This window comes from Kogia breviceps, chromosome 3, assembly GCF_026419965.1.
Source record: "Kogia breviceps isolate mKogBre1 chromosome 3, mKogBre1 haplotype 1, whole genome shotgun sequence".
In the NCBI taxonomy this organism is placed as follows: Eukaryota; Metazoa; Chordata; class Mammalia; order Artiodactyla; family Physeteridae; genus Kogia; species Kogia breviceps.
In genome coordinates this window covers 156,949,079-156,975,452 of record NC_081312.1, presented here as the reverse complement: position 1 = coordinate 156,975,452, position 26,374 = coordinate 156,949,079, and the positions used below count along the sequence as shown (strand labels likewise).

Below are 26,374 nucleotides of genomic sequence, written 5' to 3'. Positions count from 1 at the left end.
ACCCATAGGTCCTTCCAGAGAGCCACAGGAAACCGAGACTCTGCTCTTCAAGGGCGCATGCAGAGACCTGCTTGTTCCCAGTTCCGGGGCATAGGCAGCAGGCTGAAAACTGCCTGGGGCTCTGGCCAGCCTGTAAGGACCACCCCCAGCCTGCAGCAGGTTCTGGCTCCAGCCCCTCCTGCTCTGGTCTCACTCCAAGGGACCAAGGCAATTGCACCAGAAAAAATCCAGGGCTCGCTCTGGACTGCAACTCCAGCCTCTCATAGCCTGACCACATCCCCCAACAAGGCAGCAACCACCATCACTGTGGAGAAGCAGCAGCTCAGGAAGGGCTTAGGCTCCAACCCCTCTGACCCTGTCCCCACTCACCACCAAGGCAGCAAACACCACCATGCCACATGAGAAGACACAGCTGGTGCCAGCCTTTGGCTCCAGCTACTCTGGCTCCAACCCCGTCCCCCACCAAGGTGGTGACCTCCATTGCACGGGGTGAAAAGCCTTGGCTCACACCAGGCTCAAGATCTGGCCCCTCCACCTCTACCCACTCCTACCCACTCTGGGGTGATGGCTGCCAGTGCACCCCAGTAACAGACATGACTTGTGCCAGCTCTTCTGCCAAGCCACTGGACACATGCAGACTACACAGGGATGGTCCACCATAATAACACGCCTTCAAGACTGAGATAGACAACTGTTTCACCTGATTTAATAGAGACAAACAGATAAAGAAAAACAAAATGAGAAGATAGAGGAATATGTTCCAGGTGAAAGAATAAGATAAAACCTCAGAGAAAAACCCTTATGAAACAAAGATGAGTAATTTACCTAATAAAGAATTCAAAGCAGTGGTCATAAAACTGCTCACTGAGCTCAGGAGAAGAATAGAGGAACACAGTGAGAAGTTCAACAAAGAACTAGAAAACATTAAAAAAGAACCAATCAGATACCATAGCTGAAGAATACAATAACTGAAATGAAAAATATACTAGAAGGAATTAACAGCAGAGTAGGTATCAGAGGAGAATGTCTAAGTGACCTGGAAGACAGATTAATGGAAATCACCCAATCAGAACAGCAAAAAGAAAAAAAAATTGCTTTAATGAGGATAGTTTAAGGGACCTCTGGGACAATATCAAGTGTACAAACATACACTTGTATAATGTTATAAGCGTCATAGAAAGAGAAGAGAGAAAGGGGCAGAAAATGTATTTGATGAAATTGTGAATGAAAATGTCCCTATCTTGAAGAAGGAAACACATATCCAGATCCAAGAAGCACAGAGAAGCTCAAAATAGATGAACCCCAAGAGACCTACACCAAGACATATCATAATTAAAATAGCAAAAGTTAAAGAAAAAGAGAGAAAAACAAAGGGTCACATATAAGGAAACTCCCCTAAGGCTATCAGCTGATTTTTCAACAGAAACTTTGCCAGCTAGAAGCGAGTGGTACTCTAAGTACTTAAAGTACTTAGAGGAAAAAACCTACAACCAAGGATACAGAGAACAAACTAGAGGTTACCAGAGGGGAGTGGGTTGGGTTGGGGAGAGGGGCAAAATAGGTGAAGGAATTTAAGACGTACAATTTACTAGGTATCAAATAAGTTATAAGGATGTAATGTACAGAACAGGGAATATGGTCTATATATATATATATATATATATATATATATATATTTTGGTACACGGGTCTCTCACTGTTGTGGTCTCTCCCGTTGCGGAGCACAGGCTCCGGACATGCAGGCTCAGCGGCCATGGCCCACGGGCCCAGCTGCTCTGTGGCATGTGGGATCTTCCCGGACCGGGGCACGAACCCATGTCCCCTGTATCGGCAGGCGGACTCTCAACCACTGCGCCACCAGGGAAGCCCTATGGTCAATATTTTATAATAACTTCATATGGAGTGTAATCTATAAAAATACAGAATCACTATGTTCTACACCTGAAATTAACACAAGTAACATAAGTCAATGTAATGTAGTGTCAAGTTAATGTAAGACAACTATACTTCAAGTTTAAAAAGACACATCTGTAAAATAACTACAAAAACCAAGAAAAAAGAGGGGGGAGTATCCATTGAATTTCTAAGAGCAAGAGAGCACATCATTCATAAGAAAATGAGACTGTCACCAGACGTTTTGACAACGATGATTACCTCCAGAAGAAAATGTACTAGCATATTTAAGACATTCAAGGATTTACTATCCAGGAAAACAGACTTTCAAGTATGAAGGGCATGAGCAACCTGACACCAAAATGCAAGGACTTAAGCGTCTTGGTCTCACGAGGTCTTCCTGAGGAATCTATCTGAGGACTGAGATGACCAGCAAGGCACTAACATAAGCATTGATGGCTGTTAGTCTGCCAGGGGGGCCGTAACAGAGGACCACACAGGGTGCCTTAAACTCGCAGAAAGAGGAACAAAAAGACATGGTGCGCCTCCTCTAATCTTGGCAGAGAAGCTGGAACCTGAGTCTGACGGTCCAGTGGTACAACTGCCAACGTGTGGGAGACAGAGGACCAAAGGACCCACTGAAGTGCACCATGTGTATAACCATCTAAAGACTGAGACATGTCACAGGTCAGACATCCCAGCATCTTCAACAGATACTTTGCAAGGACACCAGCCGTGCGGCTCTGAGCATAAGTCTGGAAGGCTCTCATCAATCCTCCACCTCCTCGCCTGCCAGATGGTAATGGGAGACCCAGACGACACCTCATCACCCAGGCCCTCAATGATGCGCCTAGCAGAGGGGAGACCCCTCATCTGGGGAGGAGTTGGGGCCTGTGAACATTCAAACTCTCATGCTGAGAATCTTAAAGGCATCCCCCTGTCAGGCCTGGGCTGAGTAATGTTAATTTCAATTCCTACAGCACCTGACTGACATAAGCATCTCTGCAAAAGGGCATCCCTCTTTCCCAGCTCTAAAAGGATCCATAAATTGAAAATGTCACTAGAGCCACATCAGGCCAAACAAACAAAAACAGAATTAGAAAACTGTTCCTTAAAATATGAACCTGATAACCAACTAAGAAACTCACACTGTTCCTTATTCACTGAAGACTTCAGGTCTGGCCTTTGCTCTACCCCTACAAGCTGTCAATGTCCTCAATATATCCACCATCCATCCATCCAGACTTTTCAACCTTGGATGAGACCAAGATCTCCTGGGCAGCTTTCAAAAAATACTGATGTCTGCATGTAAAGACTTTGTATTGTCCAGGAAGTGGTTCAAGTACCGATTAAAGATGACTCTATAATCACTAGAGTCTATGAGTCAAGGCTGCATATCATAACCTCTAGGACAACCACTGAAAGAATGAAAAAGGAAGGCATACCTCACAAGCTGTTGAGAGAGGGATGAAAAAGTAAAACTACTTCATTAGAAAAAGGCAAGGAAGCTATCAAAGATGAGGAGGGGGACTTCCCTGGCAGTCCAGTGGTTAAGACTCCACGCTTCCACTGCAGGGGGCACAGGTTCAATCCCTGGTTGGGGAAATAAGATCCCGCATGCCGCACGGCACGCCCCCCCCGCCCCCAAAAAAAGCTGAGTAGGGGTGTGTCCAAAGGTCTCAAGGACCAAGTTGAAGACACTCCCACTGGCCAAAGGTAGGACAATTTGAACTTCAATAAGGATAATGATTGCAAGGGTTTGAAACCTATCAAATACGTTCAAGCCCATGAGTTCACAATGATAGTTTAAATTTTAGAAAGCGTACTGGAGGATCATGGGAAACACATTCATCTTTGAAAGTGGTAAATGAAGTAAAAGAATGACGTGTTTGCCCTGCCTTTTCTCTATGAAATGTCCCCCTGGTAAACCATATATATATATAGCAGATGAAGGAGGCATCTATAGAAGCATTCCAGTTGGGAAGTGAAAAAAAGAAATGACAGAATTAGAAATGAATTAGCATTTCATTAAAAAAAATTTTTTTTAGTTTACATCTGGGATCCGCCCAAGACCAATTATATCCAAAACCTCAGGAATGGGTCCCAGGCATCTGTGCTTTAGAAACGCTCTCCAGGAGGTGTGAATGTGCAACCAGGGTTGAGAATTGCTGCGTATCCCTTCTGTGCCCTGATGTTCTCACCTGTGACAATCTTCTTCCCTCCATCTCAGCCACCGGCCAGGCCCCTCCCCCAAGATGGTGTCCCGCCAGCTGAAATTCCCTCCGGTGGTCTCTCCTTACCCAAAGGCACTCTGTCCTTCACATCCAGCTCAGAGCTTACTTCCTCTGAGAAGACTCCCATGATTTTCCACAGTGCTGAAATGAGTGTTTTTTACAGCCTCATCGAGGTATACTTTACATACCACACAATTTGCCCATTATAAGCGGTGACGATTTTCAGTGAATGTATTCAGATGCTCAGCGGTCGCCACAATGCAGTCTTAGAACATCTCCACCATCCCCAGCCAACACTCCCTCCTAGCCCATCCCTGCTTACATCCCCAACCCTAGGCAACCACGAAGCTGCTTCCTCTCCCTATAATTAGGTGTTTTCTGGAAGCATCATATAAATGGAACTGTACAATATGTGTTCTTTTGTATCTGGCATCTTTCACTCAGCATACTGTTTCTGAGCCAAATGGGTATTTTTAAACGTACATGGGGATTTGATATTTAAAGGAATGCTGGATGAATCCATCCGTAAGCAAATGAATCACTTCTCAACGTGACTGCTCATCCCCTCACTTCTTTATCTTGTAAGAACAGTGTTTGCATCTTGGTCCTCTCCGGCAGGGCTTGCTCCGAAGTGGCCTGAGTCCCATCCACATAACGGGTTTGGCTTGACTGAGGCCATACTGCTCACTCTATTTTCCTCCACTTACACCACAAACCCATCTCCTGCCTGAAGCCTTGTTCCCAAAACCATGAGCCCAGGAGCATACAGTAATCCAAGGGCTCAGAGAATTCATCCACCTGCCTGGCACTGCTGGGAGACCAACTGTGTTATATGTTCCGGAGATGATTTCTAAGGTTTACAGATGTCGTGTATTTATAGTCAATTACAGCTTTTCCTTGTGAACTCTTCCAATTTCCACAGACGGTGGGTTTCACAAGGGCAGGCGCCATCTCTAATTCTCAGCTGTCTGTCCCACACTCCTGGCACATCAGAGGCAGTCATGAAGACTGTTTAAATACTGGAGGTGGAGAAGAGTGCATGGGACTGTCTCAGCCTGCTAGGGCTGCCACACCAAAGGACCACTGCCTGGAAATTTTATTTTTTCATAATTCTGGAGGCTAGAAGTCCAAGATCTAGGTGTGGGCAGGGCTGCTCTCTCTTGAGGTTTCTGTGCTTGTCTTTTAGGTGGCTGTCTTCTCCCTGTGTCTTCATAAGATCTTCCCTCTGTGCATGTCTGTGTCCTAAACTCTTCTTATAAGGATACCAGTCATATTGGATCAGGGTCCACCCTAATGACTTCATTATAACCTAACTACCTCTCTAAAGACTCTATCTCCAAATACAGTCACATTCTGAGGTACCAGGGGTTAGGACTTCAACCTATATATTTTGGAGGGACACAATCCCATGACAAAGACCAATAATACAATTCTCTCTGCTTTTGTAAATATCTGAGAAGTTCTAAAACAGAAAGTTAAACTTAAAACAAAAAGATCTGTTAGAGGAGTAGTTACTGAATGACCAAAATCGTACTAAACACATGACTACAGCCAAGTAGGGAAGGTCTGGAAAATGTTCTGTTATTAAAAAGGCATTTCTGTTTTCAAAAACAGTGGAGAATAACTACTAAAGAGAATGACCGTCCTGCTTTGGAAGCGTAATGAGGTCCACGGAGCTTGGCATTGTCTCCTAAAATCTAAATTGGCTAAATCCGGATTTGCAAAACACTGGAAAATACAGAAGTCATTCTGTGAGTTCTCACCAGCCCCACACAGGGAGGGCTGCGGGCAGTCAGGCCAGAGCTCCGCGTTGCTGGCAAGATGAAACCATTAACGTCTGATAATTGACGTCTGGGACTCACCTACAGGAAAATGCAGCCCATTAGCTGTTGGGAAACTGTTCTGCTGCATCTGAGGGGTTCCGTACTTCGAGGTATCAAGGTGCATAGGGAGTTACCTCTAAATGAAACATTTTTATCTTAACCTATCTTTGCACTGAAAACAGTTTTCAGGTTCCTCCTACGTCAGTCAGAACAGGCTAGGTTGTGTTGCAGTAACAAATAACTCCTAAATCACAGTGCCCTATTCTAATAAGAGTTTCTATCTTGCTGACTCAATGTCTGCTGTGGCTCTGGTTTACTCTCCAGGGCAGGTCAGCCACTTTGATCTCAACACGTGCTTCTCGGATGGATGTGACTGGGGAGAGAGCACGGACCTGCTCTTAAAGCATCTGCTACTTCTGCTCATGTTTCATTGGCCAAAGCAGTCATGTGGTCGCCTCTACCCCACAGGAAGTAGAGGAGCACGGTCCTCCCATGTGCCCGGGAGGAGGAGCCTCACTAATGACCAACAGTCCTGCAGAGATACCCACAGTGATGCCCTGGCCTGCCCTGCTCCTCTGACTGCAACCCAAAGAAATGGGAACACAGTCCCAGAGCAAAGGGAGTGGGCTTGGTGCAGACAGGCATGTGGCCAAACGCAAGAGTGCTCCCTCTGGGCTTGGGGAGGGCATCCTGGACCACCCACGTTCCCACAGAGGCCACCAAAGCCGTGAGTCGGGGGCTTGATCTGCAGTACGAGGAACAATGTCACCCCCACCCCAAACCTCCCCACCACAGAACTCCTGCTCAGAGGGCACGGTGCTCCCACAGGTGAGAAGACATGCCACATACCCGACCATCAGGGAAATGCACATCAAAGCCACAGGGGGATATCACCTCACTCCCACTAGGACGGCTACTATCCAAAAAACAGAAAACAAATGTTGGCAAGGATCTGGAGAAACTGGAACCCTGTGCACTGGTGGTGGGAATGGAAAATGGTGCAAGCAATGGAAAACAGTATGGAGCTTCCTCAAAAAACTGAAACTAGAACTACCCTATGATCCAGCAATTCCACTTCTGAGTATATACCCAAAGTAAATGAAAGCAGGAACTAGAAGAGGTATGTGTACACTCATGCTTTTAGCAACATTATTCACAATAGCCAAAAGGTGGAAGCATCTCACGTGTCCACTGATAGATGAACAGATAAAATGTGGTACATGCATAAAATGGAACGCTATTCAGCCTCAAAAAGGAAGGACATTCTGACACCTGTTACAACGTGGTTGAACCTTGAGGACATTATGCCAAGTGAAGTAAGCCAGTGACAGAAGGACAACTGGGTGATTCCATTTATATGAGGCACCGAAGAGAGTCAAAATCAGAGAAAGCAGAATAGTGACTGCCAGAGGCTGGGGGTGGGGCTGGGGGGTGGGGAGTTAGTTTTCCATGGGGACAGAGTTTCAGTTTTGCAAGAGGAAAAGAATTCTGGAGAGAGATGGTGGTGATGATAGCACAGCAATGTGAATGTACTTAATGCTGCTGAACTATACCCTTAAAAATGGTTAAAATGGTAAATTTTATGTTTGTGCATTTTACCAGGCTATGGTCTGAATGTCTGTGTCCCCCCCAAATTTTCTACGTTGATAACCTAATCCCCGATGTGACAGTATTAGGAGGTGGGACATTTGGAAGGTGATAGGTCATGAGGGCTCTAACCCTCATAACGATTTGTGTCCTTATATAAAGAGACCCCAGAGAGCTAGCTCACCCCTTCCACCATAAGATGACATCATCTATAAACCAGGAAGCTCTCATTAAACACCGAATCTGCTGGTGCCAGGATCCTGGATTTCCCAGCCTCCAGAAGCATGAGAAATAAACGTCTGTCGTTTCTAAGCACCCAGTCTATGGTATTTTGTTACAGTAGCTCAAATGGACTAAACGTGGCACAATTTATAAAAATTTGAAAATTTGTAAAAAAAAATTTTTTTTAAGTTTACCATGGCTCCCATGACCCACTGGATAAAGTTCAAATAACTTACAATGTGATTGAAGGTTTTCCAAAATCTGGCTATCACCTGCCTCCATTCAGGTGCAAGGTGTCCCCAACTATATCCAGAATCCTCCTGCCTCTACACCTTTCTTCACGCAGTTCCTCCTGCTGATGACGCCCTCCCTACCAGTTCCCCCTCCCCTTTCATGCATCTAAATCCTGCCTGCCTCGGGGTGCCCACAGCACTTCCACTTTCTAAAACCATGATTCATGCTGTGTGCATCACCCCTCCCTCCCACCAGACAGCAAATCCCCAGAGGGCACCGCCATAACTGTATTATACTAGAACCTAGCATGGTGCCCTAAACAGGTAACCAAACGCTATGAACCCTTGGTTGCTGAGGATGACCAGCTTAATGATAAAAACTATAAACCAAAAGCTGATCATCCTCAGATCAGAGCTGCTCCAACCCTGATGCACAAAGAATCCCTATCAACGCGCACGTAGCCAACAGACAGAACCAGAACCTGCGAGGCTCTGTCCTAAGCACGCCCAGTGGAATGGGATGGTGACCCCTGCCCCCCACCATAGCCCTGCCCTTGGGGTGCCACATGGGAGCTGGTCCAGAGTCACGCAAGGGCAGGCATGCCTCCCCAGGCACCTAGGTAGTGCTTTGGTGAACACCTTTTCTAATTTAAATCACTCATATGCCCCTGCAGATGGAACCAGCTTTTAAATTTAACTTCATTGTTACCTACAGTTAAATCAATGACTATAAAACTGGCTTCTTAGACCCTCTTAATTACCCAGAAGAAATCCCACAAAAGATGCATTTCCTTGAATACAGCAGGTGGGCAGCTACAATAAAATTTCTCTCATAGAGCTGATCTTCCTCCCTGGGGTAATTTAAATAAGCCGCAACGGTACAATCATTAAAATTAATTACAAGATCCAAAAAAAGAGACAGGACAGGAATCAGAGGACCAGGTGCTAGTCTTGGCTCTTCGGTGAGTTAACTGATGTGACTTTGGCTAGACCTGTAACTCTCTGCGGCTCAGGCTTCTCACCTGTAAGATGATGAGTGTACTGCAAAGAGCCGTGGCTTACCCACCGCGGGGACCCACGGGCAGACCACGAGGTCCACTGACTGCGCAGCAACCAGAATTTTTTAAATGAAGTACAACACTGTACAGAATGCATCACCTCAAATGAGTGTAAAAATCGTTTCCTGAAACTTCTGTTTGAGATCTATAATTTATATATATCTTGGGTGGTGATGTAAAATGTCTGGAGAAAACCAAGCCCAGCAGTCAGTGTCTACATGCACGCCATCCTGGTGGCCAGAGTCGGGGACCCTCCCCATGTAGAAACCCACAGAGGCCAAGCAATCTAGCCTTAGAAAGGTCCCGGGGTCCTGAGGACGTGGGGAGCAGGTGGGGCAGGAAGTTGCCTGACTTTGCTCCTCGTGGGGCTGGGACTAGAACCAGTACTAAGGGGGCCGTCTGCAGAGGCCTCGTGGACAGGGGAACGTGTGGACCAACGTGGGAAGGAGGTGATGCTGCTGACCACGTGGGTTTCTGCAGCAGAGTTTTAGGAAGTGAAGTCAGAGAAGAAACAGTCAAGGAGGGGCCTCTGGCTTTTACTCAGCGAGACGGGGATGGGGGCAGGCTGGAGGGTTCTGGAATGAAAAGTGACGTGATCTGATTTAAGTTTTCAAGCAGTCATTGTAAATCAACTATACTCTATTAAATTTTTAAAAAATAAAATAAAAGGATGGACCTAGAGATTATCATACTAAGTGAAGTATGATAATACTTCATTATTATCATACTAAGTGAAGCAAGTCAGACAGAGAAAGACAAATATCATATGATATCACTTATATGTGGAATCTAATTTTTTTTAAATGATGTTAAGTGAACTTATTTACAAAATAGAAACAGACTTACAGACATAGTAAACAAACTTATGGTTACCAAAGGAGAAAGGGGAGGGAGGGATAAATCAGGAGCTTGGGATTAACACACACACACACTACTATATATAAAATAGATAACTAATAAGGACCTACTGTATAGCACAGGGAACTCTACTCAGTATTCTGTAGATGTTGTACCTTTATGAGAAAAAAATCTGAAAAAGAATGAATACATGTATATGTATAACTGAATCACTTTGCTGTACACCTGAAATTAATATAACATTGTACATCAACCATACTCCACAAAATTAAAAAAAAAAACAACGCAGTAACCTGGCTGCCATATAGAGATACACCTGGGTGGAAAGGTGTGGGTCAGGGTAGAAATGGGAAGGCTGGAGGCGAGGGCAACAGCCCAGTGGAGAGATGATGGGGTGGTGCAGGTGGTGACCAGGGATGAGATTCTAGGACAGATGAGATGTAGGATCTGAGAGGAAGACAAGAAACAAAGTTGACTCCAAGGCTATGGTCCAGGCATCAGGAAGGATGGAGCTGCCATGTACTACAATGAGAGACGGGGGTTAGGAGGGATGGTGGGGGATAGCTTGGCACCTGTTGAGTTGGGGTCTCTTAGACCTCACGAGAAGATGTTTCATGGGCAGTTGGATACACAAGTCTAGCATTCAGAAGAGAAGTCAGAGCGAAGGTATAAGTTTGGGATGTTTCAGCATACGATGGGTTTAGTGCCATGAGACTGGGTGAGGTCAACAGGGTGTGAGTGTGGATGAAGCAGAGGAGAGGTCCACAGGTTGAGGCGGGGACCCTCCAACACTCAGAGGTCAGTAGGGGGACTGACCAAAGTGGGAAGAAAATCCCAGGCATGTGGAGCCCTGGGAGCCAAGGGAAGAAGCAGTTCAGGGGGAGGGAGAGGACAAATTACAAGTCAAGGGAGAGGAGGACTTGGAGGTCCTTGGTGACCTAGATGGGCAGTTTCAGCAGAGTCGGTAAATGCATCAGTAGGAAGGGGGAAAGTCTGACTGGAGCAGGTTTCAGAGAGAAAGGGCGGGGAGGAACTGGAAAAAGCCAGTAGAGACAACTCCTCCCAGAAGTTCTACAGCAAAACAAAGCAGAAAAATAGGACAGAAGCAGGAGGAGGAAGTGGGACCAAGAGACTTTTCTCTTTTCTCAGATGGGAGATAAAAGCAGTATGTGTATGCAGCCAAGGATCCAACAGAGAGCAGGAAACGGCGCTGGAGGGCAGGGAGAAGCTCCAGGGGTAGCACCTGGTGCTAAAATAAGGAGGGGGTGGCTTGGAGCCGGATACATTTTTTCCAGTCTCAGGAGGAGCTTGAAGGATACGGGCACAGATGCTGGCAGGGAGCGATGTGATGAGGGGGTGGGAGTCTGAACCAACCATATGAATCCTCATTTCTTCAGAAATTCTGGAGCCTACAAAACCCGAATGGAGGCTGGGATTCCAGGCTGATGGAGATGTCAGGTCGTCCAGGCCAGAGGAAGCAACAGGGTCATGAAGTGACCAAGGAGACCAGTTTTACCTCCCCTTCCCCAATGAACCTCAACATCTACGTCCAAAAAAAGACCACAAACTTGGGCTCTGTCAATACAAATTTGACCCCTTTTTTAAATTGAAGTATAGTTGATTTATAATGTTGTGTTAATTACTGCTGTACAGCAAAGTGATTCAGTTATACATACATATATATTTTTTAATATTCTTTTCCATTAAGGTTTATATAGGACATTGAATATAGTTCCCTGTGCTATACACTAGGACCTTGTTGTTTATCCATTCTATATATAAAAGCTTACATCTGCCGACCTTCACCTCCCACTCATCCCAGTTTCATTAGCTGCTTGAAGTTGGAAAAAAAAAAAATCACATCATTGCTGCAAGTTCTCAGTTTCTCTATCTGAACACTGCAAAGAGCTACTCTTGCTTTTCCCAGGATTGCTAAGAACATAAATACATGTAGAAGTTCTCAAGTTGCAGTAACACAGTAAAATACAATTTTTTTTTTTTTTTTGTGGTACGCGGGCCTCTCACTGTTGTGGCCTCTCCGGTTGCGGAGCACAGGCTCCGGACGCGCAGGCCCAGCGGCCATGGCCCCACGGGCCCAGCCGCTCCGCGGCATGTGGGATCTTCCCGGACCAGGGCACGAACCCGTGTCCCCTGCATCGGCAGGCAGACTCTCAACCACTGCGCCACCAGGGAAGCCCAGTAAAATATAATTTTTATAGAGTTAGACAACATGCAAAATAATTAGAGTAAAAATATAAAAACATGCCCCAAAATAATAAACAGTAACTTCACTTTGACAGGTTTCACCGGTGTGACTAGGAAGCACATTCATGGCAGCTTAAATCGTATTCATACACCTTATTTCTTAAACTGGGTGGTAATTACCCAGATTTTCCTCTTATTATTCTGTGTATATTCTTCATACCTAGAAAATATTCTTTCAGCCTTCTAAGTCTTTTGTTTCTTCCTGCTCTACACACCTTAGCTGTCCAATTTTTCCTTTCTGCCCTGGGACATGTGGGCCTGACTCCCATGAGTGATCAGGAGGCTGGATCTAGGACTTGGCTATCAGATGGGGCCATGCATTCAAAAAGCAAGGAGAGATACATAGGTGTACATGGGTTAGTATAATACATGCTCTGTTTCCTGGCTCTGTCTCCTGAGAGGGCCTAAAAGCAGTGGCACCTCAGTAGCGATAAGCACTCTCAACACACAGACCTTGTTTTCTAAATACCATTCTCTAATAAAAGGAACCAGGGATTTCTGGAGAAACAGCAGATTCTAGGGCTGGGAGGGGAAAATGCAAGTTGAGCCTGGACCATCTTGTTGAGACAAAAAGTAAGGAAATACTCAAAAGACAAAAGACAAAAGGATAAGGGCATGTCAGAGAGACACAGGAACCAACCTGAAAGAGCTTCCAGTGGTCAAAGCTGGAACAATTTAGGCAACAAAATAAATAAAGTAGGACTGCATCATGAACCAAAGCACAAAATAATCTGAGTCCATATTGATACAAATAAAAGTTTGAATAAATAAATAAGTGGGGGAGAACAGACAAGTCTCTGATACAGAACAATTTTACAAAATTAATGTAGATACTCATCCATCAAGGAGGCCAAGCATGACTCCTCACTCCTTAATGTGCACTGTGCATGTGACTTCCTTCCAGAGCAGAGTATGGAAAGGGGGTGGAGTAACTTTACAGCAGAGAAACCTGGCAAAGGCTACAAGAGCCAGCGATCAAGGTCAACAGTGATCAATCATGGTGACAGCTATACATCTGCTAGGTGTTAAGAATAGCGCATCACCTCTGTGGTCTTTCTCCCCCAAACCCAAAACCCAGTCTAACCGTGAGAAAAACACCAGATAAACCGAAATTGAGGGACATTCTACGAAATACCAGACCAGTCCTCCTCAAAACTGTCAAGGTCATCAAAAACAAGGAAAGTCAAAAACTGTCACAGTCCAGAGGAAGCTAAGGAGACAAGATGCCTAAGCGTAATCTGGTGTCTTGCCTGGGGTCCTGGGACAGAAAGAGGACATTAGGTAAAAACTAAGGACATCAGAGCAAATTGTGGAGCTGTCAGTAGTAATGTACCAGTGCTGAGCCAAACGCACCATGTTGATACAAGACGTTAATAATATGGGAAGCTGGGTGAGGGGTACATGGGGGCTCTCTGTACAATCTGTGCAACTTTTCCATAAATCTAAAACCATCCTAAACTTCAAAGTTTTTTTTAAATTTTTTAAATTAGGTATAGTTGATGTACAATATTATATAAGTTTCAGGTGTACAACATAGTGATTCAATATTTTTATAGATTATACATTGCTTAAAGTTACTACAAAATAATGCCTATATTTCCCTTAGCTGTACAATATATCCTTGGTAGGTTGTTTTACACATAGTAGTTTGTACCTTTCAACCCCCTACCCCTATCTTGCCCCTCCTCCCTTCCCTCTCCCCACTGGTAACCGCTAGTTTCTCTGTATCTGTGAGTCTGTTTCTTTTTTGTTACATTCACTAGTTTGTTTTATTTTTCAGATTCCACATATAAGTATTTGTCTTTCTCTGTCTGACTTATTTCACTAAGCATAATGCCCTCCAGGCCCATCCATGTTGCTGCAAATGGCAAAATTTCATTCTTTTTTATGGCAGAGTAATACTCTACTATATACATACACACACACACACACACACACACATACACCATTATCTTCTTTATCCATTCATCTACTGATGGGTGCTTAGGTTGTGTTCATCTTGACTACTGTAAATAATGCTTCTATGAACACTGGGGTGCATATGTCTTTATGAATTATTGTTTTCATTTCCTTTGGATAAATACCCAGGAGTGGAATTGCTGGGTCATATGGTAGTTCTCCTTTTAGTTTTTTGAGGAACCTCCATACTGTTTCCCTCAGGGGCTGAATCAATTGACATTTCTACCAACAAAAAGCAACAGAAAGGCATGGCTCCAAGGAAGGCAGGCACCTCTCCTCACAATCCAGATGGTCTGGCTGGTGCACACCTTTCCATGCACCGTGAGAAACCCCTCAAGATGTCTGCTGATTCCCCTGAAGCTGTTCGGGCTGTGACCTGCTGCCACTACTGAATGTTGATCTTTTAGACACTCTCCTCCTTGCAAACATGCCTTCCTCTCTTCTCTCTGCACACATGCACACACACACGCACACACACGCCAGGCCCACGCCCCTTTGGAGGTGTGGCAGCTTCCCTGAAGGTTTCAGAGCACTGCACGGGGCATGAGGGACTCAAGCTGTCCCCCATGATGTGTCTCATTCCCACACTGCTCTGTCCTCCGCCTGAGCGAAATGAATATCATCAACCTGCAGCAGCCCCCTGGGACCCCCAGACCACGTGGCACAGCTCGCGTCCGCGTTTATAACGTACGCCTCTAATAAGAGAACAGAGGCGGCTGCTGGAAAACAGAAACAAGCTCCTGATGGCTGGGGGGTTGGAGGGACGGAACCGGGGACCCGGTGCTCTCAGGCAGACCATTCCCCCCACCCCCGCATCTGCCCAGTTCTGAAGTTATCCAGCGCAGAAAGCCCAAGAGTTACACCAACCATCTCCAAACAGAGAGCAGACTTTTCCAAGAATAGTAATGCTTTTCTCAAAAATAATCAGATCTCCCGACTAGTCAAAGAGAACAAGGATACTGGGGGACAGAGGAGGGGAAATGGTCACTAAGGCAAAGAAAGAAACGTAAGTACCAGAAGAGCTCGCAGCACAGAGCACCGGGCTCGGGGCAAATGTGAGCGGCCCCTCTGATGAGTGGGGTCACTAGGCAAAGTCCTGCCTTAGGCTCCTGTTCCACACAAACCCGCCCTGGGCTATTCTGAAAATCGAATGGATCCACATACAAAAATGCCCCCTGAACCCAGGACAACTCTACATGTGGAAATAACCATGCTATCATCTCTCTCCCCAGGGTACAGGGACCCAGATTCCCACGCCCCCATCTGGAGAACTGTGCCCCCCAGCACCTCATTTGGCTGTGCGACTCATTATACTAATTATTGTTTAAATTTGTGGGTGTTCCTTAAAAAGCTGCTTTATTGGGCCTTCCCTGGTGGCGCAGTGGTTGGGAATCTGCCTGCCAATGCAGGGGACACGGATTCAAGCCCTGGTCTGGGAAGATCCCACATGCCGAGGAGCAACTAGGCCCGTGAGCCACAACTACTGAGCCTGCGCGTCTGGAGCCTGTGCTCCGCAACGGGAGAGGCCGCGACAGTGAGAGGCCCGCGCACCGCGATGAAGAGTGGCCCCCACTTGCCACAACTAGAGAAAGCCCACGCACAGAAATGAAGACCCAACACAGCCAAAAATAAATAAATTAGTTAATTAATTAATAGATTTAGAAAGCTGCTTTATTTATAAATAAGTTGCCTGAAAGCAAATCTTGGAGTAGAAGCATTAGTCAGCGTCGAAAGCTTCCACTTCAAACATCAGCAATTTAGAGGAAAAACCCATAAATGGACTAGAGTATAATCCCAATACGGAATAATAAATCCATCATTAGCTCCCAGCGATATTTACAACTGAGCTTTCTTAATCTCTGGAGGCACATTTTTTGAGGCTAAAGCAGCTCTGATTTTACGACAGATTTTATGATGATACGGAGCCACGAGGTCTGGTTCCAAGGCAGCTGTGCAGCCAAGCCTTTCCATCCTTGGTGATGGGGCCAGGCTACCAGGCACCATGGAAGCAGAACCGGTCAGAAGAAGCAGAGAAGCCTGCGGAGCCCGGGCTAGGGGCAACCAGCTCACCTTCTCACCCATGGAGGCTGAGTGGCAGCTCCAGGGACCTGGGGCTGGGGGCAGGAAAGATGGGAGGATGACCACTCCCTGATGGCTCTGGGGAGAAGGCGCTGCCCCCTCAAGAACAGCTGGGTCCTCTCTGCTCCCTGCACACACACACCTGGCCACGCCCACAAGGACGAATGGGCAGTCACATCCCCAGAAGGGCGAGCACACCTCGGTGCCTATTCATCGCTCCCCGGGGAGCTGCCACACATTTCAGCAGATGTTTCCCACTAATGGCCCCACGTGGATCATTCCAGAAGAGCAGCAGGCAGAACGTTCACCTCCCAAAAGGTGCCAGTGCGCTGAGGCGGGGAAAAGAAGATTTGGTTCCCAAGACATGTCCCATTATTCACGAAAGGCAGGGGAATGCTACACAGACGATAGCAAAAGGAGAGCCCGGTGAAGGGAGAGAACAACTGGCTGACCTTGACACCCCTTTAAAGCTCAGTCAGTCAGTAGGTCTCTGTTGCACTTTCTCGTATGGCTGCTGCAAAAACTCACCGTAAATTCAGTGACTTAAAACGACAAAAATTTACCATCTTGCATGTGTCTCACTGGGTCAAAGATGAGGCGTTGACTAGGCTGGTTCCTTCTGGAGGGTCTAGGGGAGAATCTGCTTCCTTGTCTTTTCCAGCTTCTAGAAGCCACCCCATTGCGTGGCTTGTGGTCCCTTCCTCTAACTGCAAAGTGCGTCCCTCCAACCTCTGCTTCCAAAGGCACGTCATCGTAGCACCTCCTCTGACTCTTCCTGCCTCCCTCTTACAAGGATCCCATGATTACACCAGGCCCGGATGACACCGGGATAATCCATGGTATCTCCCCATCTCAATTCCCTTAACTCAGTCATATCTGCAAAGTCCCTTTTGCCGTGTAAAGAAACAGACTGACAGGCTCCCAGGACCAGGGTGTGAACATCTTCGGGGAACCATTCAACTCTATTTAAATTAGAATCCTCTCTGTAACAAAACCAAGATCTTAATTAAGTGGATTTTTTTAAAAAAGCAAAACTCACGAGGCAGAAACACACGCATGGAGAGTGAAGCTATATCTCCCCATGCACATAACAGTAATAAGCTTGTTATCCATCTACTACAACAAATCACACCAAGTGTGGACACAAAGAGCCAAACAGCCTTGGTAGGTGAAGACTTCTTATACACTGTAGACCCAGAGTCCTTCTCTTCATTGTGACTCTTATTTAACATGCTCTGTAAATAAAGTACCATCCTTCTGAGCTAACACTCTTCCTCCATCAGTCTTCCTGGGGAAAGCAAAACAATAAAAAAATCAATGAGTGTAGGTCATTACTTTAAGATTTCTGGCCACACACTGAAAACATCACTTCTCCCTTTTTTTGCAGTGTGAAAGTTTCACATCAAGCCCCCATATCCTTAATGCCAACAAAACAATCCTGACAACATCACCCAGCATGGATACTTCAGGAAAGCTGCAAGGATCCATGCGACTATAAACTTTAGCAACCGTCAGCGGCCAAGATTACCCCGAGACACTCTGAAGTATTACTTATATTGCTTTAAACTTTTAATTACTGAGATAAATATTCATGCTCTGCTAGTCTCCTTACTGCAGGCCCTCTCCACTCCAAACAAAACTTCATTTTTCCTCAAGTTCCGATAATCACAGGATGGCAAGGTTACCAGGTACCCTGTGGATCCATACATTTTTCCTGCACGGCTTTGGTGCTCCCCAAGACGGCCCTAAGACGAGGCTCCATTGTCCAGGGCAAAGTCTGAGTGAAGGAGGAAGCCCACCATTTGCCTGGAGAGGTGGGGAGGGTCCTCCACCCCAGCCCAGGGGCCTTACACCCCAACCTTCCTGCCAGCCTCCCTTCTGGCAGCTCTTCCAGGCTCCACAAAACTCCAAAACCTACTGGAGGCAAGCAACATGGCAGGGCTACAATGCCTAGACCTTTCTCCACGCATCATCCCCCTGCAGAAGGGGGCTCCCGGCAGCCCCCTCCCATGTTCCTCTCTAGCATCTCTTTTTCACAACTTAAGTGTGAAGCAGAGGCTCCTTCCTGCCCCTCCCCTGCACAGATCTACACACTTTAAAGCCCTTCCATTCACTCCTCAAACAGGAAGCTCTACATGACGTTACAAAACGCACAGGTCCTGCCCGCCAAAAGCTTACACCCTAGGGGACATCAAATCCAAGGAACAGATGTGTGACCTGTCCTATGAGGGGTGGTACACGGGGCACCCCTAGCCCCGGGAAGCCCTCCTGGGGAGGAGTTAATGTTGCCGACGCAAGTCTGTAAGCCCAATGCACAGTGAGGCCAAATAAACCAAAACATCAGAGTTGGAGCCGAGAAAGGTTTACTGCAGGGCCAAGCAAGGAGAAAGGGTGGCTTGTGCTCAAAAACCCCGAACTCCCTGAGGGTTTTCCAAGAGAAGTTTTTATAGGCAAAATTTGGGGTGAGGGCCGCAGGGTGTGCGACTTTCTTCTGATTGGTTGGTAGTGAGGTAACAGGGCAGTGTTCCAGGCATCTTGTGCTCAGCCTGAAGTTACCATCCGCCATCTGGGTGGGGGCCTTGGGTCCTGCGGAACTCAAAGATATATTGTTATGTATATTCCTCAAGGAGGACCCAGGACCCTTCCCCAAGGCTGCACTATTGTTTCTTGACTGCTCCTCCCTTGTCTCTACCTCTCCTCCCTTCCCTGATTGGCAACTGGTTGAAGCTGCCCTTGGAAACTCAGGCAAGGTCAAGGAGGTTGAATGAAGCCTATTCCTTACAAACAAGAACTGGAGGACATGGAAAGGCTTCACACCAGGAAGGGCGCCACAGGGTCCTGTTTCTGTAAGTAGACGCCATGTGCAGAGGAGAAGGAAGAGTTAGGACATCAGGACCTGGAGGCGTCTCAGGGAGAAGGCACAGTAAGTAAGGCCAATGGTTTGGAGGTGAATTCAAACACCAGAAACAAAGTTCTAGGGGACTGAAGCCTAGAGCGTGGAGGGTGACAGGGGTGGGTGAGACCAGGAGCCAGGCTTATGCTCCCCAAGACAAAAGGTTTTCCCTGGATCCCGAGAGCAGCCGGTACCAACACCCGGTCAGACACACTCCTCAGACACACCAGTCAGTGACACAGTCGAGAGGGATTGGACGCAGCAGGATTCAAGGGTTAGTCGGGAGGCTGTTCCGGGGTCCAGGGGAGCTCCTGCAGAGGGAGCCGGCTACAGGCTGAGATGTCGCATCATGAGGGCCACTACGGCCCCCAAGCAGGCAAGTGAGGCCAGCAGACGGGGGCCGACAGATCCTTGCCAAGCGAGGCCTTTGGGTTTGGAGTGGAAAGCGAGAGATGGGTGGAGTGAGGGGTGCAGCCACGCCCGGGGAGGGGGTGAAGGAGGCAGAGCAGCAGATGAGCGCCCCCCGGAAAAGCCCCTGACTCACAATGGAGGGGGCCTCACACATGTGACCGGCGACCAGCTTCCCTCCGCCCAGATGGATGCTCTTGGGTCAGGATGCAGTGGGCTGTTTGGGGCCCTGAACACTCACCTCCCAGCTGTGGCCCCGAAAGTCCCCCTCTGAGCCCCAGTTTCCTAATCCATCAGACGGGATCAACAGTGCCACCCAAAAACGGCTCATCTGGAGGGTTTGCAGGACCAGCGCTCCCTGGAAGACACTGGGACCACCCAGGAGATGGAGGGGCGCCTGAACCGGAACCAAGACCAGGGGCAGGAGATAAGGCTTTCGTGTTACAGCCTCCAAGAGCTCACCTGGTGACACCGCCAGCAGTCGGGGAGGCCCATTTCCTTTGAACTGAAACATCCCCAAACTGGAGGAGCTGCGTGAGGGAGCAGGGAATTTATACATTCTTGATTCCATTAGCTTTGCCCTGTAATTCTGGGTGAGTCGCAGTATTTACATTTGAGAGCTGAGAACACCGCAGAGATGCTCCAGCACCAGCCCCGTGTGACGGGCCCACGTTCCTCCCTGTGCTCTGGACCGGTCCATCAGCATCCCTGCGCCACAGGTGAGCCAACCAAGGCCCAGCGCAGCCACCTGAAGTGCCCCGGGGCCACACAGCCAGTCGTGTCGGCCAGGATCCTAAGACGGCCACCCATACCGCCCACCACTCATGGGCAGTTCCTGAAATACCTGACTGCAAGCAAAAGGCTATCCACCCAAATCAATGTTGCAGGGACTCACTCCACGAGGTTGAGACTCCACAGCAGGTCCCACGGGCTGAGCACAGCGGAGGCCCTGACGCAGACCCCACCCTCCCTGGGAGACACGGACCCTGCGTAGGTGCCTCCAGGCAGCTCTGCCTTCCTTGGGCTGCACCTGAAGCCTCCTCCCACCGCCCCCCGCCTCCTGTCTGACACCCCTTCCCCAGCTTCCTTGCAGGCTGCTCCCCCAACAAAATCCACACATATTTAATCCCGCCTTAGTCTGCTTCTCAGAGGACCTGACCTAACACAGTTCCTTACAGGAAGGAAAATGGAATAAGAATCACAGAAAAAATGAAAAAACAACTCCATACACCCTTTGGAAAGCTCAGAACCAAAGACACAGGTATATTTATGGATAAGTTTACAATAAAAGGTCTAAGGTAAAAAATACGAGAAATGACGCAATCAGCCGTGTGTTGCAGGAAGGGGAGAAGGTTAGAGTGACTGGATACGTCACACTCCCAGGACCAGGCTGGATGTTCACCCTCATGATCTGGTTTCCTAAATGTCTTCTTTTAATGTTTTTATTGTCAAAATAACCCACATACAGGGCTTCCCTGGTGGCGCAGAGGTTAGGAATCCACCTGCCAATGCAGGGGACACAAGTTTGAGCCCTGGTCTGGGAAGATCCCACATGCTGTGGAGTGTCTGAGCCCGTGAGCCACAACTACTAAAGCCCGTGCACCTAGAACCTGTGCTCCGCAACAAGAGAAGCCACCGCAGTGAGAAGCCTGTGCACAGCAACAAAGAGTAGCCCCCGCTCGCCACAACTAGAGAAAAGCCCACACAGCAACGAAGACCCAACACAGCCAAAAATAAATTAATTAATTAATTTAAAAGAAAAACAAAAGACACACACATAACTGAATTGCTGTGCTGTACACCTGAAACTTACACAACATTGTAGATTAACTGTATTTCAATTTAAAAAACAACCCACATACAAAACAACAGCAACAGCATAAGGGAAATATTTAGCCTAATAAATGACTATTAAATACCCTGGAACCTCAACCAGATAAGGAGACAGACTGTGCCGGCCGCCCCAGAGGCCTCCCCCGTGCCGCTCTGAGACAAAGCCCCTGCCATGTGCCCCATAACCACCCCCAATTCTGGGGTTATCACCACCTCACCTTTCCTTAACCATTTCCCACCGAGTGCCCAGCCCTAAACATCTCCTTCAATCCACTGAAGACACCGAATCATTTGTCGGAGAGCACTTCCCTTGGCTGGGATTTTGATGACTGTCCCCACAGCCTAGCAGAATACTGTCCCCTGTCCTCTGTGTGCCAGCAAATTGGTGGTGAGATCTGGAGGCTGAATGTAATTCAGATTAGAATTTGGAGGCAAACAACTTCCCAGGCAACGTGGTGTCCTTCCTCCTCCAGAGGCCATGAGGTCCGGATGCCTCCCTCTCTGCAATGTCACCTGGCATCAGCACAACTGAGAGTGTGTCTGTTATGCATCCACATGCTGGACCCCTTCTATACACAGAAACCCATCACCTGCCACTAGGCTGCCCACTGGTGCCACGTGTATAGGGAAGCAAGATAAATGATTCAGTATTTCCCGTTATTTACCAAAGTTAAAAAAAATCATTCTCCTAAGGTGACCAATTAGGCTTTTTTGTTTCATTTTGTCTTCCTTGGTATCATTCAGAACTCATGGATTTACTGGAGGAAACTCTAATTAGAAAAGATCCATGCACCCCAATGTTCATAGCAACACTATTTACAATAGCCAAGACACGGAAACCACCTAAATGTCCCTCCACAGATGAATGGATAAAGAAGAAGTGGTACATATATACAGTGGAATATTACTCAGCCATAAAAAAGAATTAAATAATGCCATTTGCAGCAACATGGATGGACCTAGAGATTATCATACTAAGTGAAGTAAGTCAGAAAGAGAAAGACAAATGTCATATGATATCACTTACATGTGGAATCTAAAAAAATGATACAAATGAACTTATTTACAAAACAGAAACAGACTCAGACATAGAAAACAAACTTATGGTTACCAAAGGGGAAAAGCGGGGTAGAGGGATAAAGTAGGACTTTGGGATTAGCAGATACACACTACTATTTATAAAACAGATAAACAACAAGGACCTATTGTATAACACAGGAAACTATATTCAATATATTGTAATAAACCATAATGGAGAAGAATCTGAAAAAGAATATATATATTCTTATGTGTATATATATATAATTGAATCACTTTGCTGTACACCTGAAACTAACACAACATTGTAAATCAACTATACTTCAATTAAAAAAAAAAAAAGAAAGAACTCATGGATTTCAACATATTAGATGCATTTCAATCCATTGCAGTTTTTCCTCTTATTGATGTTCAAATTGTCCCATCTTTGGCCTCTTCAAGTCCCAGGTCCTTTTCTTTTTTTTTTTTTTTTTTTTTTTATGCGGTACGCAGGCCTCTCACTGTTGTGGCCTCTCCCGTTGTGGAGCACAGGCTCCAGACACGCAGGCTCAGCGGCCATGGCTCACGGGCCCAGCCACTCCGCGGCATGTGGGATCTTCCCAGACCAGGGCACAGACCCGTGTCCCCTGCATCAGCAGGCGGACTCTCAACCACTGCGCCACCAGGGAAGCCCAAGTCCCAAGTCTTTTTAATACCATTCTAGTGGGTCTGATGGTTCCTCTCCTCTCTGCTCTGACAAAATGTTCCAGGTACAACTTGTACAGTTCCTATTCTCGACACAGAATCTGCTGTTTGTCCAAGGAGTCCTAGTTTCTTTTAGTAGAAAACTGAATTTCAAGACCACCATCAGGGGCCTGGGTATCTTCTTGCTGTTGGTGAGGCCACCATTTCCAGGCCTCTCTGGGGAACACAGTGGATTCAAGAGTTCACACTGACCTTGTCATTCAAGTTCAGGATTACAAGGGTTTCCTTTTCCTCAGGTATCTTTCCTCTGTATCTCCTTTCTCCTCGCCACTGAAAACTGGTCCTCAGAGTCCTCAAACTGGAAGATCACATGATTATGCATTTGCTTCATCTCACATGACACACAAAACCTGCTCAGAATAGCAGTGCTAACAGTACCACTAAAACGATTCCAGAAAACCACCCAAAATGTTTACCTACATTCTCTCAAAGTCTCCCCTCAGTTTTTAGGGCTGTAAATACAGGGATGGAGCACGGAGCCATTTACACCACACTTAGTCCCCTCAGTTCATCTTAATTCCACACATAACTACATGTTTTATGTTTCCCCCACTCTTTTTAAAAAATATTTATTTATTTACTTTGGCTGCTCCAAGTCTTAGTTGGGGCACACAGACTCTTAGTTGCGGCATGTACGTGGGATCTAGTTCCCAGACCAGGGATCGAACTTGTGCCCCCTGCATTGGGAGGGCGGAGTCTTACCCACTGGACCACCAAGGAAGTCCCTCCCTCACTCTTTATGTCACTCTCTCCCATCCTTCACTTATTTGAAGCTCATTTTCGATGACAGCGGTTTCCAAACTGCACCCCACAGCACCCCAGGACCCTGGCTGTACCTGCAGGGCATCACAAGAGAGCCAGGATTTCCTAGGGAGATGCAGCAGAGCTCAGCCTCTGCCCACACTCATGTACCACTGCCTTGAGCTGACTCATGGCTTCAGCATTCGATCACACTGCATCCGCTCCAAGACATCTCATGAAGCCAGTAGGTGCCACCATACAAAGCAAGTACCTACCACCTTATACCCATTCACCCATTAGCATGGCTGCCACCAAAAAACATACCAAAAAAATAATAATGACCCTCAGAAAATAACACGTGTCGTTGAAGATATGGAGAAATTGGAACATTTCTGCACTGTCAGTAGGAATGTAAAATGGTGCAGCCACTATGGAGAACAGTATGGAGGTTCCTCAAAAAAATAAACACAGAACCACCATCTGATCCAGAAGTTCCACTTGTGAGTATACACCCAAAAGAACTGAAAGTGGGGACTCAACGAGACATCTGCCTTCCCATGTTTATAGCAGCACGATTCACAATAGCCAGAAGGTGGAAACAACCCAAGTGTCCATCAACAGATGAATAAATAAAGAAGATGTGGTCTATACATACAAAGGAATATTATGCAGTCTTAAAAAGGAAGGACATTCTGACACCTGCTACTACATGGATGAACCTTGGGGACACTATGCTCAGTAAAATAAGTCACTCACAGAAGGATAAGTCGTGTATGATTTCACTTATATGAAGTCCCTAGAGTTGTCTAATTCATAGAGACAGAAAGTAGAATGGTGGTTGCCAGGGGCTGGGGAAGGGGGATGGGGAGTTAGTATTTAATGGGGAGAGAGTTTCAGTTTCCCAAGATGAAAAGAGTTCTGAACATAGATGGAGGTGATGGCTGCAAATAATATGAATGCACTTAATGTCACAGAACTGAACACTTAAAAATGGTGAAGACAGTCAATTTTATGTTATGTGTATTTTACCACAGTTCAAAATAAAAAGCATTGAAAATTTTTTTCAAAAAGCAAGTCCCACACAAAAGGCAACACTGACCAGGAAATGACGGTGGTACCCAATCACATCCAACAGGGTCATGTCCTCTAGTGAGTAATTGTGGGTGAGGATGAAATAAACTTGTTTCAATGTATGTGTATTACTTTTCAATCAGCTTATAAGTTTTCAGGACATAAATACTAAATTGTTCAGCCCTAACTATTTAATAAGCAGAGCTGTTAGATATTTCTTTTGTCCTAGAGACACTACAAAATTAAGGCAACATCAAGGGTACCATGATCTGAGAAAGTTTGGGAACCTCTGCACTGGTGGCTACTAAGGAAGGTTCTGGTTCCTTTTATTTGATTTTATTTTAAATATTTATTTATTTATTTTGGCTGCGCTGGGTCCCAGTTGCAGCACACGGGATCTCAGTGGCGGCATGCATGCGGGATCTAGTTCCATGACCAGGGATCGAATTGGGCCCCCTGCAGTGGGAGTGTGGAGTCTTACCCACTGGACAACCAGGGAAGTTCCCTGGTTCCTTTTAATCATAACTAACTCCATTGCCATATGATCCAGCAATCCCACTCCTGGGCATGTATCAGGAGAAAACTGTAATTCAAAAGGATACACGCATCCCAATGTTCACTGCAGCACCATTCACAATAGCCAAGACATGGAAACAACCTAAGCATCCATCGACAGGTGACTGGATAAAGAAGATGTGGTACGTATATACAAGGGAATATTACTCAGCCATAAAAAAGAACAAAATAATGCCATTTGCAGCAACATGGATGGACCTAGAGATTATCACACTAAGTGAGGTAAGTCAGAAAGAGAAAGACAAATACCATATGATATCTCTTATATGTGGAATCTAAAAAAAAAAATGAACTTATTACAAAACAGAAGGAGACTCACAGACCTAGAGAACAGACTTGTGGTTGCCGAGGGGTTGCAGGGGAGGGACAGACTGGGAGTTTGGGATTAGCAGATGCAAACTAGTATATATAGGATGGATGAACAACAAGGTCCTACTATATAGCACAGGGAACTATATTCAATATCTTGTGATAAACCATAATGGAAAAGAATATGAAGAAGAATATATATATATAACTGAATTACTTTGCTGTACAGCAGAAATTAACACAACATTGTAAATCAATTATACTTCAATAAAATTAAAATTAATATTATAACTAACTGCATATCCTCAGTGGCTTCAGGACACCTGCTCAGGTTTACTGAAATTTACGTACAGGACCCACGATGGTATAGCCCCAGGACCAAAGGCAGTGACCTCCATCCACAGTGGGTCACCAGGACCCCAAGGGGGTGAGTGGCTGGCCCTTGGGGACCAGGCATTTAATGGCGGGGGCAGGGAATGGGCTGACACCAGGAGGTCTTTTCTCCCTGACCTCTGACCTGTGAGAAAGGAGGGACCCGGGCCCAGCCCCA

General features: G+C 46.5%; 1 protein-coding gene across 6 annotated transcripts in view; it reads right to left on the bottom strand.

The window, feature by feature from the left end:
* The window catches only part of APBA2 (amyloid beta precursor protein binding family A member 2), a 229,487-nt gene that overhangs the window by 146,950 nt on the left and 56,163 nt on the right, over positions 1–26,374 (bottom strand). Inside the window, exon 1 of one of the 6 annotated variants that reach the window (XM_067030093.1) lies at positions 23,320–23,425. The exons of the other annotated variants lie outside the window; for them this stretch is intronic. The gene's annotated coding sequence lies outside the window, so the exon portion shown is untranslated. Of the gene's footprint in view, positions 1–23,319; positions 23,426–26,374 lie in introns of those variants that run through there. 6 annotated transcript variants of the gene reach the window in all.